Source organism: Cebus imitator, unplaced genomic scaffold (assembly GCF_001604975.1).
Source record: "Cebus imitator isolate Cc_AM_T3 unplaced genomic scaffold, Cebus_imitator-1.0 Scaffold18, whole genome shotgun sequence".
Lineage (NCBI taxonomy): Eukaryota > Metazoa > Chordata > Mammalia > Primates > Cebidae > Cebus > Cebus imitator.
The window spans coordinates 10640169-10658588 of record NW_016107333.1 but is presented as its reverse complement, the minus strand read 5'-3'; the positions used below and the strand labels follow the sequence as shown (position 1 = coordinate 10658588).

The 18420-nt window shown below is 49.0% G+C and overlaps 1 protein-coding gene across 1 annotated transcript in view; it reads right to left on the bottom strand.

Moving 5' to 3' along the window:
* TRIB3 (tribbles pseudokinase 3) overlaps window positions 1-3925 on the bottom strand; it is a 20724-nt gene extending 16799 nt beyond the window's left edge. Inside the window, exon 1 of the mRNA XM_017515162.1 lies at window positions 3650-3925. The gene's annotated coding sequence lies outside the window, so the exon portion shown is untranslated. The remainder of the gene's footprint in view (window positions 1-3649) is intronic.
* Window positions 3926-18420: the final 14495 nt, after the last annotated feature.

The following is an 18420-nucleotide window of genomic DNA, read 5'->3' as shown; positions in this document are numbered from 1 at the left end:
AACAAGCAGCCAACCAATATTTCATTTAAACCTGTAAATAGGTGTGATGTGGTACTGATAAGAGTGTATATTCTGTGTATTTAAAGTGGAGAGTTCTATAAATGTTAATCAAGTTTACTTGTTCTGGATCTGAGTTCAAATCCCGGATATCGTTGTTAATTTTCTGTCTAATTGATCTGTCTAATATTGATGTTGAAGTCTCCCACTATTATTGTGTGGGAGTCTAAGTCTTGTTATAAGTCTTATATATCTGGGTATTCCTGTATTGGGTGCGTATATATTTAGGATCTTTAGCTCTTCTTGTTGCATTGATCCTTTTATCGTTATGTAATATCCTTCTTTGCTTCTTTTGATCTTTGTTGCTTTAAAGCAAATCCTGCTTTTTATTTATTTATTTATTTATTTTTGCTCTCCATTTAGTTGGTAAATCTTTCTCCATCCCTTTGTTTTGAGTCTTTGTGTATCCTTGCATGTGAGATGGGTCTGGATGCAGCATACCGATGGGTTTTGGCTTTTTTTACCTGTCTGTGTCTTTGGATTGGGGGATTTAGTCGATTTAAATTTAGAATGAATAATAATATATATGAGTTTAATACTGCCATTTAATGTTAGCTGGCTGTTTTGCCTATTAGTTGATGTAAATTCTTGATTATGTTGATGCTCTTTACTTTTTGGTATTTTTTAGGAAGGCTGATACTGGTTGTTCCTTTCTATGTGTAGTTCTTTCAGAAGCTCTTTGTAAAGCAGGCCTGGTGGTGATGAAATCTCTGAGTGTCTGCTTGTTCACAAAAGATTTTATTTTTCCTTTGCTTATGAAGCTTAGTTTGGCTGGATGTAAAATTCCGGGTTGAAAGTTCTTTTCTTTAAGGATGTTGAATATTGGCCCCCACTCTCTTCTAGCTTGTAGGGTTTCTGCTGAGAGATCTGCTGTGAGTCTGATAGGCTTCCCTTTATAGGTAACCTGACCTTTCTCTCTGGCTGCCCTCAGTATTTTCTCTTTCATTTCAACCCTAGTGAATCTGGCGATTATGTGCCTTGAGGTTGGTCTTCTTGAGGAATATTTTTGTGGTGTTCTCTGTATTTCCTGGAGTTGAATATTGTCCTGCCTTGCTAGGTTGGGAAAGTTTTCCTGAATAATATCCTGAAGCATATTTTCCAGCTTGGATTGATTCTCTTCGTCACATTCGGGTACACCTATCAAGCGTAGATTAGGTCTTTTCGCATAGTCCCATATTTCTTGGAGACTTTGCTCGTTCCTTTTTATGCTTTTTTCTCTAATCTTGTCATCTTGTTTTATTTCATTAAGTTCGTCTTTGACTTCTGATATCTTTTCTTCTGCTTGATCGATTTGGCTGTTAAAACTTGTGCATAGTTCGTGAAGTTCTCGTGTTGTGTTTTTCAGCTCCATTAATTCACTTATATTCCTCTCCAAATTGTGTATTCTTGTTAACATTTCATCAAACCTTTTTTCAAAGTTCTTAGTTTCTTTGCATTGAGTTAGAACAACTTCTTTTAATTCACAGAAGTTTCTTATCACCCACCTTTTGAAGCCTTCTTCTGTTAATGGAACACACTCGTTCTCCATCAGACCTTGTTCCATTGCTGATGAGGAACTATGATCCCCTGTAGAGGGAGAGGCATTCTGATTTTGGGTATTCTCAGCCTTTTTAGGCTGTTTTCTTCCCTTCGTTATAAATTTATCCATCTGTGGTCTTTATAATTACCGTCTTTATAATTGGGTTTCTGAGTGGATGTCCAACTTGTTGATTCCCAGCGCTAAAATCTGAGCAACCTACTGCGCCGGCCAAAACAGCAGCGTTAGGATTGATGGTGCTTTTCTGACTGCACCAAGAACCACCGCCCCAAGGCAGCGGCAAAACCGCCTCGCCGGCCACAAGAGTCGCGCTGGCGACCTGTGGGGCTCCTCCGCTGGGAATCTCCTGGTGCGTCAGCAACAAAAATTCATCTGAAAGTGTGGCATCCTCTCGTTCTCTACACTTTCACTGGGAGCTACAATCCCGAGCTGCTAGTGATCAGCCATCTTGGATCTCTCTCCCCAGGTTTTTAGTAATGATAAAATGAAAACACCAATGAAGAGCTTAGCATGAACCTGCTGCAGGGTAGGTGTGAGGAAGTGTTCACTATTAGCACTCATCCTCTTGTTCTTCACAGCAAGATGCTTTAGTACCATCCTTGGGAGTCTTAGAAAGCTCCCCAGGTACGAGGTGGGGATGACACTCCTTAAGTCTCAAGACTGTTCGGAGCCCTGCAGGATGACACCTGGCTGTGCACACGCTTTGTGCCCTGTGCAGCAGGAGACTGCCTGCAGCCCCTCTGGCCTGCGCCACATCAGTACTCCAGGCTGCCTTGGCCCAGCCATCCCTCAGAGTCTGGTGGGGCCTGGGATAAGCTCCACCCAGATGTGGACAGATGTGGTAACTGTGTCTATAAATCTTGGGCAAGGCATTTTGCAGACCACACTGCAGAATAGAATCTGTGCTGTGGAATGAAAACAGCCCCTAATATCTACCTCTTGCTGTTCCCTGCCACACTGAGGACCCAGGGAAATGAGGGCGGGTTACATCAAGCACACATACACAAACTCAGGGCTGACAGGTGTGCACACATTCCTGAGACACTGTGTCTAAGCCAGCCAGCGACAATCACATCCAGGGCAGACAGACATTAAGTGACACACACACACACACACACAGCCCTTCCACCTATCACAAAGTCTACACAAGCAAGGCCACACCCTCGCACCTTCACCTCGCCCCGCACTTCCCTTCCCCGCCCCCCGTAACCCCCACCCCCTATGCAGCCAGGCCCCTCCCCTGGGAACCAAAGTGAAAGGCGGCGGGTGTCGCGGTCAGGAGGTTCATTGGAAATTGAAGGGCGGCCCTGGGACAGGAGGGGGGTGAGGCAGAGGGAGGGAAGTGGCTCTCGTCCCCCGCCCTCCCTGGTCTACAGGCACAGCACACACCACTTACACACGCGCACCGTTCTCCTGCAAACCAGGAGCCACGCAGCAGGGAGAACCAGCGGCCCTGCCCGGCCCCGCATCCCGCGCCGCGCCCTCACTCCCACTCGCTGGACTCCTGCACCCCTCGCTCCGTCCGCGGCTCGCTCCCCGGGCACCCCAGCCCTGTCCCGGCGGTGTCCCTTGCACCGCCAACCCCTGCCACCAAGTGCCCAGTCTTCCACACAGCTCTCACCATCCTCGGAGGCACAGGTCTCCGGGACCCACCCTCACCCAGAACTCTCCCTTACAGGCTCACGCGGAGCCCCGCAGAGCCCCCAACACCCCCACAGAGTCCTCCAGTGCCCCCCACCAGCCCCTCACCTCACCACACGACTCCCCTGTCCCACACTTACGCAAAGCAGACCCCCACAAACCCTCCGCTAGGGGTGACAGCCGGAGCGCTCCGTCCCCGGCTTCCCCAACCCAACTCGGGCTACCCCACGCCCACTGGGCCGCGTCGCCTGAGGCCCGGGGGAGGGTTCGGCCCCGGAGGTCCCCGGACAGCAGGGTCTGTTAAAGGTGTGTGTGTGTAACATGCAGCAACACGCAGATGCCCAGAGCCTCCCAGCGCCCCCTTCCAACCCCCCAGCCTCCGGGCGAGTCCACTGTTCGCCCCCCGCCGAGTACCTTGTCCAGGCGTCCCGCGTGGGTCCTGGCGCCGCCGGTGCTCAGGGCCTCCAGGGCACCCGCAGGTGGGCCGGGCCTGCTGCGCTGCTGCCGAGCTCGGGATCCCGGTCCAGCTCCAGCCCGGGCCCCAGTCCCAGCAGCGGACGCGTGCTGAGCCGCCGCCACTTCCGCTGCGAGTCTTGTGCGCGCCCAGCTCCCGGCCCGGGTGATGTAAACTTGAGCTAATCAGCCGCCCGTCTGATGCCCTCAGGCCCGGGATTGCACCATCCCCCGCGCCCCGCCTCTCCAGGTCACCACCAGGGCGTGCTCCGCCCGGGCCTCTCCCGTTCGCCCCGGCCGCTGGACCCGGGGACCCCACCGTCGCCGGCCCACTAGGGGTGTCTGGTCTCAGTGCAGACACCGGACACGGACTCTCCCTATCACCTTGGGAAAAAAAAAAATTGCTTTTCTGAACCTCAGTTTCCCCAAGAATATTCTTCCTTCTCAGGATGGAGCTTCAGAAAAAGAGCAAACAGTGACTAATGTCCGGGTGCTTCCCCGTTTATAAAGCACGTTCCCACCACTGTCTTAGAAAACCTTTAGGAGAAGTGGACAGGCGGGAATCTCCATTCTCCAGGTTCTACTGCGAGCCAGCCTGAGGCCCAGCTATGGGCAAGTGGTCCAGAAACTTCGGGAAGGCTTAGGGACCTAAGAGCTGACTCTGGGCTCAAAAGAACCAGTGTGGCCGCTGGGCGCAGTGGCTCACGCTGGTAATCCCAGCACTTTGGAAAGCCAACGCTGGTGGATCACCTAAGGTAGGGAGTTGCAGACCAGTCTGACCAACATGGAGAAACCCCGTCTCTACTAAAAATACAAAATTAGCAAGGTGTGAGGGCACATGCCTGTAATCCCAGCTGCTCGGGAGGCTGAGGCAGAATAATCATTTGAACCCGGGAGGCGGAGGTGGCGGTGAGCGGAGATCAGACCATATTGCACTCCAGCTTGGGCAACAAGAGTGAAACTGCGTCTCAAAAAAAAAAAAAAAAAAAAAAACAAAAAAAAAAAAAAAAAAAAAAAAACACCAGCGTGGCACCCTGGTGAGGCCTGAGGTCTTGTGAGCTTCTCTGCGTTCCTTTGCTACAGGCAGTCCGGCCTAGTGATGAAGAGTCCCTAGAGCCAGCTGGCCTAAGTGTTTCCTTCACCTCCTTTCCAACCCACAGTGCTACCCTAGAAAAGCTACCTAAAACCCTGCCTCAATTTCCTTCTCTAAGAAATGGGCTCATAATTGCACTCACTTCATAAAGTTTTTGTAAGGGTTAAATAATTTAATACGTGTAAGACGCTTAGAACAGTGCGTGGCACACAGCAGATGCTCAATAGTGTAAACACTGGAGACAGACAGGAAAAGGAGCCTTTCATATACTTGCACCCGAGGCCTGGGAGGACTTGGTGTTACTTGCTTTGCAAAATCTTGGCTCACCACAACCTCTGCCTCCTGGGTTCAAGTGATCCTCCTGCGTCAGCCTCCCGAGTAGCTGGGATTATAGGCATGCCCCACTACACCCGGCTAATTTTGTATTTTTAGTAGAGATGGGATTTCTCCATGTTGGTCAGGCTGGTCTCGAACTCCCAACCTCAGGTGATCTGCCCACCTCAGCCTACCAAAGTGCTGGGCCCAGTATCTTTCTTAGAAATCCCTTTTAGGCCAGGTGCAGTGACTTAGAGGCCTGTAATCCCAGCACTTTGGGAGGCTGAGGCAGGCCTCCCAAAGAGGTCAGGAGATCAAGACGCTTGATCCTGGCTAAATTTTTTAAAAATACAAAAAGTTAGCCGGACATGGTGGCACATGCCACCATTACTTGGGAGGCTGAGGCAGGAGAATCTCTTGAACCTGTGAGGTAGAGGTTGCAGTGAGCCAAGATCGTGCCATTGCATTCCAGCCTGGGTGACAGAGCAAGACTCCGTCTCAAAAAGAAAAAAGAAATTCCTTTTGATCTGAATTCACCAGTGTCAAAAAATAACTCCTCAGCTGAACAAGCTGGGTCATGTCTGTAATCCTAGCATTTTGGGAGGCCAAGGCAGGAGGATTGCTTGAGGCCAGGAGTTTAAGAACAGCCCAGGCAACATAGTAAGACCCTATCTTTACAAAGGGAAAAAAAGAGTGGGCCTGGTGGTGCAAGCTTGTGGTCCCAGCTGCTCGGGAAGCTGAGGCAGGAGCCCAGGAGTTCAAGGTTGCAGTGAACCATGATTGTGCCATTGCACTCCAGCTTGGGTGACAGTGAGATTCTGTGTCAAAAATAAATAAATAAATAAATAAATAAATAGTTCCTCTAGGCAGAGGCTGGACGGGAAGCAGGGCGGAGTCATATTTGTTTTCCTGTGTCCAAATCCCTGGGGACCAGTTCACCTGTGTCCCAGAGCCTTCAGGGCATACCAGGGTATTCTGGGATCTCATTTAACCCTGGCAACTCCCCTGCTGGGGAGGGGTGAATAAACTCATTTTCAATCCTGGGAAACCAAGATGGTTAGGAAGATCCCACAGCTGTAAGGGGTGAAGAAAGACGGGAGGGTAGTTTCCTGATGACCCCTCTGAAGGTGTGCTGGGTTTGTTTGCACATACCTAACATTGTTTTGTGCTGTGTCACCCTCTGTTTTTTTATTTTTTATTTTTTTTTGTGAGACAGAGTCTCTCTTTGTCGCCCAGGCTGGAGTGCAGTGTTGCAATCTTGGCTCACTGCAACCTCTGCCTCCTGGGTTCAAGTGATTCTCCTGCCTCAGCCTCCCGAGTAGCTGAGACTACAGGTGCCCACAACCACACCTGGCTAATATTTTTGTATTTTTAGTAGAGACGAGGTTTCACAGAGTTAACCAGGATGATCTTGATCTCCTGACCTCGTGATCCGCCCACCTTAGCCTCCCAACGTGCTGGGATTACAGGTGCAAGCCACTGTGCGCGGCTGTCACCGTCTATTATAAATGCTGGGGACTCAGCAGTGACCAGACTGACCCATCCCCGCTCTCAAAATCTTATAAATCAGTGGAGAGATAGACCATTATCAGGAAAGTGAAATTGAAACCATGATTATGTAAAATAGATTGCATCATGCATTTTCTTGAATAAAACAGGAAAGATTTGTTTTCTGTCATGACTGAGGATGGCCATTTTCAGCAGGGCTTATGAGAAAGGTGATGTTTAAACTAGAAGCTGAGGGAAGAGAAGGGGTAAAGAGTACAAAGAAAAACAGCAAGTCACTTCCATTCTGTAGACAAAAAGAGTCAAGATAAGACACCTACCCAAGACAACCCAGCTGATTGTATAAGACTGATTTCTGGCGGGGTGCGATGGCTCATGCTTGTAATCCCAGCACTTTGGGAGGCTGAGACGGGCAGATCATCTGAGGTCAGGAGTTCGAGACCAGCCTAGCTAACTTGGTGAAACCCTGTTTCTACTAAAAATACAAAAATTAGCTGGGCATGGTGGCATGCACCTGTAACCCCAGCTATCGGGAGGCTGAGGCAGGAGACTCATTTGACCCCGGGAGGCAGAGGTTGCAGTGAGCTGAGATTGCAACACTGCACTCTCAACAGAGTGAGAATCCATCTCAAAAAAATAAATAAATAAAATATTCAGTAAAATTAAAAATTCTCAGTCACACCAGCCACACTAGCCATGCACGACAGGCTCAGTAACCACATGTAACAAAAGGCTACTGATCTGGTTTAAATGTGTCCCCAAATGTCATATGCTGGAAACTTAATCCAGCAGTATTGAGAGGCTGGAAACTTTAAGAGGTGATTGGATCATGAAGCCTCTGCCCTCATCAATGGACGAATCCACTCATGGATTAATGGATTTATGGGCTATCACTGGAGGAGAACTGGTGGCTTTATAACAAGAGGAAGAGAGACCCAAGCATAGCATGTTAGCATGCCCAGTCCCTTGCCATGTGATGCCCTGTGCCAACTCCAGTGTCTTGAGAGAGTCCCCACCAGGAACAAGGCACTCGCCAGATATGCCCCCTCAATCTTGGACTTCCCATCCTCCATAGTGGTAAGGAATAAATTACTTTTCTTTAAAAATTGTTCCGTTTCAGGCATTCTATTATAAGCAACAGAAAACAGACTACAACCACTCCCGCTGGGATTGGTGGCTCACGCCTGTAATCTCAGCACTTTGGGAGGCCGAGGCAGGTGGATTGCCGGAGATTGGGAGTTTGAGACCAGCCTGGCCAACATGGAGAAACTCTGTCTCTACTAAAAATACAAAATTAGCTGGGCATGGTGGTGCATGCCTATAATCCCAGCTACTTGGGAGGCTGCGGCAGGAGAAGTGCTTGAGCCTGGGAGGCAGAGGTTGCAGTGAGCTGAGATGCACCATTGCACTCCAGCCTGGGCAACAAGAGCAAAACGCTGTCTCAAAAACAAACAAACAAAAAACAACAATACAAACCACTACCATATTGAGCATTATGATCCTGGACCAAGAATTCCTAACTCATGGTCCAGGAATACAGCAGAGGTGAAGAGTCTAGGTAGGCTGGAGTTTGACTCCTAGATCTACACCATAAACACCAAATAGCCTCGAACCTCGGGGTCGGCATCTATAAAATGGAATTAATTATACCTCCCTTGCAGTGCAGTCATAGGATTAAATGCATTGGGGCTGCCTTGTGTCATAGTAAACCACATTTCCTGGGTTTAAAACCACAGCTATTTTGGGCAAGTTACTTCAGCTCTTTGTACTTCAGCTTCCTCATCTGTAAAACGGGGATAACAATAGTCCAATAATTCTCATTGGTTTGCATGAGAATTAAAGGACAATATTTGTGAAGTGCCTGGAATAAAAATGCTATATAAGTATTTGTTTAGAAGTGAGAAAAAAAATGGTGACCAACACCTCAAAATTAAATGCAAAAATGTGCTCTTTTCCGGAGAGAGAGCCAGGCTTTTATGAATTTCTTTCTCTCTAGGCTCATCATCTTTCTACTCAGTTTTCTGAGCCCAGAAGGCTGCTTTTCTCTTTGCTGTAGTTTTTTTTTTTTTTTTAAGACAGTGTCTTGCTCTGCTGCCCAGGCTAGAGAAGTGGCACTTGATCTCAGCTCACCGCAACCTTCACCTCCCAGGTTCGAGCAATTCTCCTGCCTCAGCTTCCTGAGTAGCTGGGATTACAGGTGTGCACTATCATACCCAACTAATTTTTTTGTATTTTTAGTAGAGACAGGGTTTCACCACATTGGCCAAGCCGGTCTTGAACTCTTGACAAATGATCCACCCACCTCAGCCTCCTAAAGTGCTGGGATTATAGGCATGAGCCACGGAGCCCGGCCTCTTTGCTGTAGTTCTGATGAATTCCGTCTCTGAGCCCCAGCCCTGGGATGAGGAGTTCAGAGGGCTGAGCCCGGAGGAATGAGAGGATGTGGAGCCCATAGCAATGACATGAGCCATGCCTGCCTCCTTCCCTTCCACCTAGGTGTTCCTAGTGACTGCCATATGCCTAACATTCCACCACAGGTGTCCTTGAAACTTTTCATTTTCATGCATTTTCCCCCGCAAAAGTGACACGATGCCTTAGAACTTCTGGTTTCATTCCAGGTCTGGCTGAAGCCTGTGAGATTGCGGACAAGTCACCTACCTTTGGGGGTTCCTCAAATTTCTTTTTTGTTTTGTTGTTGTTGTTGTTTTTTGAGATGGAGTTTTGCTCTTGTTGTCCAGGCTGGAGTGCAGTGGCAAGATCTCAGCTCAACGCAACTTCTGCCTACCAAGTTCAAGCAACTCTCATGCCTCAGCCTTCCTGAGTAGCTGGGATTACAGGAGCACACCACTACACCCGGCTAATTTTGTGTTTTTAGTAGAGATGGGGTTTCTCCGTGTTGATTAGGCTGGTCTCGAACTCCCAACCTCAGGTGATCTGCCCACCTCGGCCTCCCAAAATTCTGGGATTACAGGCATGAGCCACCACACCTGGCTCAAATTTCTGTAAAATAAGAAGAGAAAGTTGGAGTAGGTCAGTGTTTTCTGAAATATACTATGTAAAACAATGGCAGATTGCCAGAGGGCTTTAGGGTCTCCAGACGCTGTATGAAATAACATTGAATCATAATTGTGATGCACTTATTCCCTTTCAATTTTCTTCCTCTTTCTCCAAGGACTCAGGAAGAAAGTCTCATTTAACAGCTTCTATGTTTTTAACGCCTCTGTTGTTAAGAATGAGAGAGCAGAGCTCAGCTTGGAGCCTTCAGGAAGAAACAGGATTTAGCTAAAATGGAATAACCTTGTTCTGCTTTTCTTGCTAATTTTATGCTTACCTCTTCTTTATGTCAAATCATAGTATTCTATTTGAGGTCAGTGATTTAAAATTTCCATGTTGAATAAACTTATCTAAGTTTTTAAAAATGAGCTGGTTGAGGCCGGGCACGGTGGTTCATGCCTGTAATCCCAGCACTTTGGGAAGCTGAGGTGGGCAGATCACCTGAGATCAGGAGTTCGAGATCAGCCTGGCCAACATGGTGAAAACCCATCTCCACTAAAAATACAAAAATTAGCCAGGCATGGTGGTGCATGTAGTTCCAGCTACTCAGGAGGCTGAGGCATGAGAATTGCTTGAACCCATGGAGGCAGAGGTTGCAGTGAACCGAGATCACACCACTGCACTTCAACCTGGGGACAGAGTAATGCTCTGTCTAAAAAAAAAAAAAAATTATGGAGCTAATATAAAAAATGCCAGTTGCGGTGGCTCATGCCTGTAATCCCAGCACTTTGGGAGGCTGAGGTGGGGGGATCATGAGGTCAGGAGATCGAGACTAGCCTGGCTAACATGGTGAAACCCCCTCTCTACTAAAAAAATACAAAAAATTAGCTGGGTGTGGTGGCTTGTACCTGTGTTCCCAGCTACTCGGGAGGTTGAGGCAGGACAATTGCTTAAACCTGGGAGGCGAAGGTTGCAGTGAGCTGAGATCGTGCCATTGCACTCCAGCCTGGGTGACAGAGCAAGACTCCACTCTCTCTCTCTCTCTCTATATATATATATATACACACATATGTACACACACACAAGTACATACATATGCATATATATATAAAATAAGTAAATGGCCAGGCTTATGCTCCTCTTTGGGAGCCCTTATCTAGGAGACTGGGCACCTCCCTTCTCTATCGGCTCCTACCACCCAGATCATGTAGGCTGGGCCTCAGGTCAGGCAGGAAGGCTAGCCTGGCAGTGGCCTCAGTGGGGGCCTGGGATTCCTCCTGAGAAAGGCTATTCTCGTGCCCATGGGTGGAGCATGGCCCTGTGTGGAGACCTCCCTTATGTCAACTCATGTCATCCTCAAACTTCCCCATGAAGCTGCTGTTTTCATCCCTGGAGACAGCTGAGTAAACCAGGTCTCAGAGCAGTGACATCATCAGCCTAAGGAGTGGGGGACAGTGGGATGCAGAGCCAGTTGGCCTGGCTCAAAATCATGTGGTCTCTTGTCCACTGCCTTGGACAAGTCGCTTAGCTACTCTGAGACCCACGGCCCTATCTATAAAACAGGATTGATGATAGTGTTCTCCTGTAGGGTTACTGAACTGCTTATTGTGATAGGGATTTTTTTTTTTGAGAGAGAGAGTCTCGCTCTGTCACCCAGGCTGGAGTGTGGTGGGGTGATCATGACTCACTCTAGCCTCAACCTCCCAGGCTCAAGTGATCCTCCTGCCTCAGCTTCCTGAGTAGCTGGGACTACGGGCACGCGCCACCATGCCTGGCCTGGGAACTTGGATTGAAAGGAGGTTTCAATGGGTTAATAGAGGTCAAGTTCACCACTTAGGAGCGTTCCCAGCACAAAAGCACCGGAGAGTGAGTGGCTATTATTATTTCCAAGGCGCCAAAATTACTGCACCCCCTCCCCCAGCAAACACACCTCTTGAGAGCTGAGGATGAAGGGGAAGGTGGGGACTCACTTCCTGAGAGTGGCCCATGTCTAGGCTGTGCCTTCCAGTGCTTCCTCATGTCAGCCTCACCACAGCTCTGTGAGCTAAGGGTGAATTTACGCCCACTTTGCAAGTGAGCAAATCCGCTGTCAAAGAGTGAAAGTAACCTGCTCGGGGTTACACAGCAAGCCAGTGGGGTGTTTTTGTTTTTTGTTTTGAGACTCTCATCTAGGCTGGAGTGCAGTGGCGTGATCTCAGCTTACTGCAACCTCTGCCTCCCAGGTTCAAGCGATTCTCACGCTTCAGCCACCTGAGTAGCTCAGGTTACAGGCATGCGCCACCATGCCTGGCTAATTTTTGTATTTTTGGTAGAGACGGGGTTTTACCATGTTGGCCATGCTGGTCTCAGACTCCAGACCACAAGTGATCTGCCTGTGTTAGCCTCCAAAGTAATCCTCATGCATGTAATCCTCATGCCTGGGATTACAGTCATGAGCCCCTGCGTCCAGCCTGGGATTTAAACCTGGTCTTTGTGGTTCCAAAGTCCTCGTCATTCCACCATTTCAGGAGCCTCAGCAAGATTGATGGGAGGTTCTTGGGGAAATTCCATGCCCTCTTCAAGGGTGAAGGGTCCTCTCCCTCTGTGTGATGGAAAGAACTAGATCGTAGCCATGGGCTGAAGACAGCTGGCCTGGTTCTGACCTTGCCTCTGCCCTTGGACAGCTACAGGTCTTTCCCTGGGCTCAGCCACATAATTGCTGCTTTGTGTGTGTAAGGGGTTAGAATCTCCAAACTTCCAGGGATCCTGATTCTCTTTCTTGCCTTTCAGCTGGAGGAGAAGGGAGCCCCAGATCTGCCAGCTCCCAATGCTAGAATCAGTGCTGAGTCACCAGATCTTCCTTCCTGCCTTCCTTCCTAACTTCCTTTTGACTTCAGGTCCTGAAGCCAGAGAAGGAAAGGGATTATGTATGTATTATCAGAGGCCAGAGAAGGAAGGAGATTATGTATGTCCAGTCCCAGTCACTGCCCAGCCCTTCCCTTTCTGAGAAAACCTTTGGGATGGGGCGGGGAGGGTGTGGAGGGTGGAGCGTGGAAGCACTCAGCCAGTTGCATCAGAAAACCTTGCGCAAGGCACCCTCCTGGGTCAGGCACAGAGCCCTGTCCCATAGACCCCACCCCTACCCTGTCCCCTGGGATGCCAGAGTGAGGACTGTTTGGCCTTGTGAGGAACACTGAGCCAGGACGGGCTGTCAGGGAGTGATGGAGGAAGCTGAGAGATGGAGGAAGGCTTTGGGGCCAGTGCTGAGAGGGGTTAGGCTGCCTGGGTGATGGAACTTGAGCTGGAAGTTGCTCCTGAGGGCATTCAGATCCACCCCACCACCTGGCTCCTCTCCTGAAGAAGAAGACGAGATGAAGCCAGTGCTGTGGACACTGACTGAGCCCAGATCCTTGACTCAGGTCCTAGGCTGAACCTTATTGCCTGACTTTGCACTTCAGCTGCACTCTGGCCTGAAACCTTGAACGTGGTCTGAGCCCTGATCATTAAGCCCTGAGCGTTAGCCACAGCTCACCCCTGAGCCAAGCCCCAAATCGAACGCTGTCTTGGTCATTGATTGGGCAGCCACCTTTTCCCCACATGACCCATAAACTAAATTTGAATTCTAGCTCCTGAATTAGTTATAATCCTGGAGACAGATTTAGTTCTAATCCATTATGTGTGACCCCAGGCCCCAGAAAAACCCCAACTCTAAACCCAGATATCCTGGCCATAGATTCTCTCTCTAGTCTTAACAGGGCAGTGCTCAGGCACAGGCATCAAGAGCTTGGCACCTGCTCCCCTCCCCTCTAGCCAGCTCCCCACACCTCCCTGCCCAGATCAAGGAAGGTCAATGGGCTGGACTGAATGTGGAGCAGCCCCCTGACCAGCCTGACTCTGACTCAGCAGGGTGGGGGCTGGAGGTGGAGTCAGGCAGGACCACTGGGGCTAGGCCAGGCAGGTGCTGAGTCAGGGCAGAGAGGGGATAGTCTCTGAGGGCAGAGCTGGTCTGGCAATGTGGGATGGTACATGCGGCCCGCCAGGCCTTTGTAAAGCAGCTCCAGGCCTAAAGCCAGGTCCTACCCCTCTCCATCTACCAGTTTATTGTCCATTTTTCCATCGCATATCCATGTTATTCTCTCCCAGAGCATCCTGTTCTTTTCACCAGAATACTTTTTTTTTTTGAGGCGGAGTTTTACTTTTATTGCTCAGGCTGGAGTGCAGTGGCGCAATCTCGGCTCACTGCAACCTCCACCTCTGCAATTCAAGTGATTCTTCTGCCTCAGCCTCCTGAGTAGCTGGGATTACAGGCATGCTCCACCATACCCATCTAATTTTGTAGTTTTAGTAGAGACAGGGTTTATCCATGTTGGTCAGGATGGTCTTGAGCTTCCAACCTCAGGTGATCTGCCCACCTTGGCCTCCCAAAGTGCTGGGATTACAGGCGTAAACCACCGTGCCCAGCCGGGAACCCTTATTGTAATTGGAATTATAAATGTATTTGTTATTTGTTTACTGTCTGCCTCCCTCACTGAACTGCAGGCTCCCTTAGGACAGCCAGCTTGCCTGTGTGGCTCACCAGTGTGTCTCTAGCACCTCATACAATGCCTGGCACATGGCAAGTGGTGAGTAAATAGTAGCTGAAGGAATTAAATTCCTCCACCCATCTATTCATTCCTCTTCCATCTATGTAGGATTTTTTTTTTGAGATGGAGTTTTGCTCTGTCACCTAGGCTGGAGTGCAGTGGTGAGATCTCGGCTTACTGCAACCTCTGCCTTCCAGGTTCAAGCGATTCTCCTGCCTCAGCCTCCTGAGTAGCTGGGATTACAGGCACCCACCACCATGCCCTGCTAATTTTTGTATTTTTAGTAGAGACAGGTTTTCACCATGTTGGCCAGGCTGATCTCAAACTCCTGACCTTGTGATCCGCCCGCCTCAGCCTCCCAAAGTGCTGGGATTACAGGCGTGAACCACCATGCCCGGCCCGGATTCTGGGTGTATTTTAAAGGTGGAGCCAACAGGATTGCTGATGGTCTAGATGTGGAGTGTGAGGGAAAAGGAGGTGACAAGGTGCTGCCAACTTTTCTTGGCCTGAACAGCAACAGATATGGAACTGCCATCAAATGAGATGGATCAAGGTGTTTGAGGGAAGCCCAGATTCTATTTTGGTTCTGTGGAATCTGTGATGGCTTTTAGACATCCTTGAGGAGACATCAGGTAAGTATTTGAATGTATGGGCTGGAGTTCAGGGGAGAGGTCTCGGCTAAGGATACAGAGTTGGGAGTCATGGACGTGAAAATGGATGAGAGCTCCAGGGACCAAGTCCCGACTGCCCCAACAGGAAGGGGAGAAGCAGCAGGCCTGGGAAGGAGGAAAGCCATCAGAGAGTGGAGGCCTCGCCAGCAAGTGAAGAGAAATACCTCAAGGAGCAGGGAGCGGTCAGCTGTGTCAAAACTGTTGAGCTGTTAAGAAGATGAAGAATGAGCACTGGGCACTGGATTTAGCAATGTGGTGACCTCGACAAGAGCAGCTTCAACTGGGGAAATGACAGGTAGAAGCATGATTGGAATGGACTTAAGAGACAAGAAGGCCAGGCATGGTGGCTCCTGTCTGCAGTCCCAGCACTTTGGGAGGTTGAGATGGATGGATTGCTTGAGCCTGGGAGTTTGAAACCAGCCTGGGCAACAGTGCAAAACCCAGTCTCTACAAAAAATGCAAAAATTAGCCAGACGTGGTAGTGCATGCCTGTAGTCCCAGCTACTCGGGAGGCTGAGGTGGGAAGATCGTTTGAGCCCAGGAGGTTGAGGCTTCAGTGAGCCATGATCACGTCACTACACTCCAGCCTGGACAGGAGAGCAGACGCTGTTTCAGAGGGAGAGAGGGAGAGAAGAGGAATTAAAAACAGTGAGTATAGACAATTTTCTCAAAGACCTTTGCTGCAAAGGGGAGAAAAAATAGGATGGTAGCTGTGGGGAGGGCCTAGGATTGAGTGAAGGAGATTGTCTTAAAGACTCACTCATGAATCTATTCAATCACCTTGTGTCGTGTGCCTGTCCATCCTTACCGTGCATCTGATCCATCATCTATTCCTCTTTCCTAAGCTAAGAAGTCTGCCCAGAACCCCTGTAGGGTACCAACTCCCATGCCAGACACTGGAATGGGAGGGACGCAGAGGGCAAGAAATGGACAAACCCAGACTCTTGCCCAGAGTAGGTAATTCAGTTTAGGTGAACTGGATGAATTTATAGAGCAAGAAGACCCTGTGCCTGCCCCCCTGCTCCTCAGGCAGGAGAGGCAGAATGTCAGGGTTGGGGAGCATTGTCGAGTAGAAGTCAGAGGTGGGGGTGTCTTGCCTGAGGTCACACTTAAGGTCAGTGATGGAACCAGGACTGACACCCAGGCCTGCTCTCTTGGCAGACAGAGTCTTTCTTCCAGGGGGAGTTCCACTGGGACAGAACTTAGCTGAGGGCAAGGAGTGTGTAGGAGCATGGCACTTTGAGCAGACAGATTTTATTTTTTATTTTTATTTTTTGAGACGGAGTTTCACTTCTATTGCCCAGGCTGGAGTGCAATGGCATGATCTCGGCTCACTGCAACCTCTGCCTCCCATGTTCAAGCAATCTTCTGCCTCAGCCTCCTAAGTAGCTGGGATTACAGGCATGCGCCACCAAGCCAGGCTAATTTTTTTGTATTTTTAGTAGAGACGGGGTTTCTCCATGTTGGCCAGGCTGGTCTCAAGCTCCCGACCTCAGGTAATCCATCCACCTTGGCATCCCAAAATGCTGGGATTACAGGTGTGAGCCACCGCAACCGGAGAGCAGATTTTTAAATATTTTATTTTATTCAATATTAATTATTAATTGTATCATATTAATTATATTAATAATTTATTTAAATATTTTAGCTCAAAATTCAAAGTCACAGAAGGGTAATACTTGAGAAGTCTCCCTCCCATTCCTATCCCCAGCTCCTAGTTCGTCTTCCTGGGGTCAAGCCATTTTCTTGGGTTTCCTTCAAGTCATAAGATATGACTGTTTATTGTCACCTTTTTACACAGATGGGAGCACACTCCATGTCCTTCAGATGGCTTTTTTCCCCTTCCTATGTATCAATTTATCTTGTGGAATCTTCCGTGTCAGTCCAGAAGGACCTGCCCGGTCAGTTTTTACAGCTTGGTCCTATTCCATGGTTAGGAATGCACTGCTTTATTTAAACCATCCCTTGTCAATGAACATTTAATTATTTCCAGCCTTTTGCTATAACAAACAATGCTTCAATGCTCATACATGGGGGTGTGGAGAGGAGTTCTGTGCTAATTTCCTAGAAGCAGAATTCCTTTCTTTTTTGTTTTGTTTTGTTTTGAGACGGAGTTTCACTCTTGTTGTCCAGACTGGAGTGCAATCATGCGATCTCGGCTCACCTGCCTCCCAGGTTCAAGTGCTTCTCCTGCCTCAGCCTCCAAGTAGCTAGGATTACAGGCACCCGCCACCACACCTGACTAATTCTGTACTTTTAGTAGAGATGGGTTTTCTCCATGTTGGTCAGCTAGTCTTAAACTCCAGACCTTAGGTGATCTGCCTGCCTCAACCTCCCAAAGTGCTGGGATTGCAGGTGTGAGCCACCGCACCTGACCTAGAAGCAGAATTTCTAAGTCAAAAGTTTGTGCATTTGCACTTTTAATAGAGATCTCCAACTCCTCCTCTATAGAGATTGTTATCAATCTACTCCTGCCAGCAAAGCATGTGAGTACCTGTTTCCCCAGAACTGCAACAGCACCGGGTGTTATCACAGTTTTTTATTTTTACCAATCTGATTCTGTAAAATGAAAGTACCTTCCCGCAGCTTTCATATGTATTTCTCTTATTCCAGTGGATGAAACTTTCTGAATTTTCCAGCCACAAAGGCAGATGTGGAAGAGGAGCTCTCTCACAGTCGGTACCACCCCAGCCGCGCCTGTGGGCAATGAGAGTCCCATCTCCAAGGTGAACCAGCGGAGGTGAGAGGAGGCAAGGCGTGTCGGCTGAGTGGGGGCTGCGGCGAGTTCGGAGGCCCAGCGCTTCTGAGAACCGTCTCTACTCCCTCGGCTTCTGGGTCCTCCAGGCTCCCTCACTTCCCCAGAAGGGATGTGTCATGGGCTGTCACATCTCTATCATGTCCCTGCATCTCTCACCCACACAGGCCACCCAAGCCCGGCTCCCCTCCTTACTAAGCCATTTCTCTCTTCCTGCCATTCAATCTTTCTTTGGCCCAGAGCTTCTGGAAGGCAATGCTAAGGTGACACCAGGCCCCCTGCTTAGCCCACAAGCCACTAGAGAAAAATGTTAGTGTTTTAGACTACCATGGCTGGTCCAGTCCTTAGTTGTGGGTCAGCATGCAGCATGCGCATGTGTGTGCATATGTGATAATGTGCACACATTGTTGTGTATGGCAGGGATGCATGTCTCTGAGGCAGCCTGGAGCAAAAGAAAAAGTTCCTGGGTTCTAAAACGAGAACAGACCAGCCAGGCTTGCTGAGTCATCCAGAACAGACCAGCCAGGCTTGCTGAATCATCCAGGACAGACCTCCTAGCCTTGCTGAATCATCCTACAGCTATGCTCCCTTTCTCCTAGTCCTTGACCCTACCAAGTTCTTCCTGCCCCAGGGCCTTTGCCCTTGCTGCTCCATCTGCCTGGAACTTTTCCTACATCTTTCCAGGCTCTTCCTTCTTCTTCAGGTCTCCGATCAAATATCTGGTCCTCAGAGAGATCCTCCCTGACCACTCGTCAAGCATCATGCCCCACTCCAACCCTGTAATTTGTTTCTAATCCATAACTCTGCTTTTTTTTTTTTTTTTTTTTTTTTTTTTT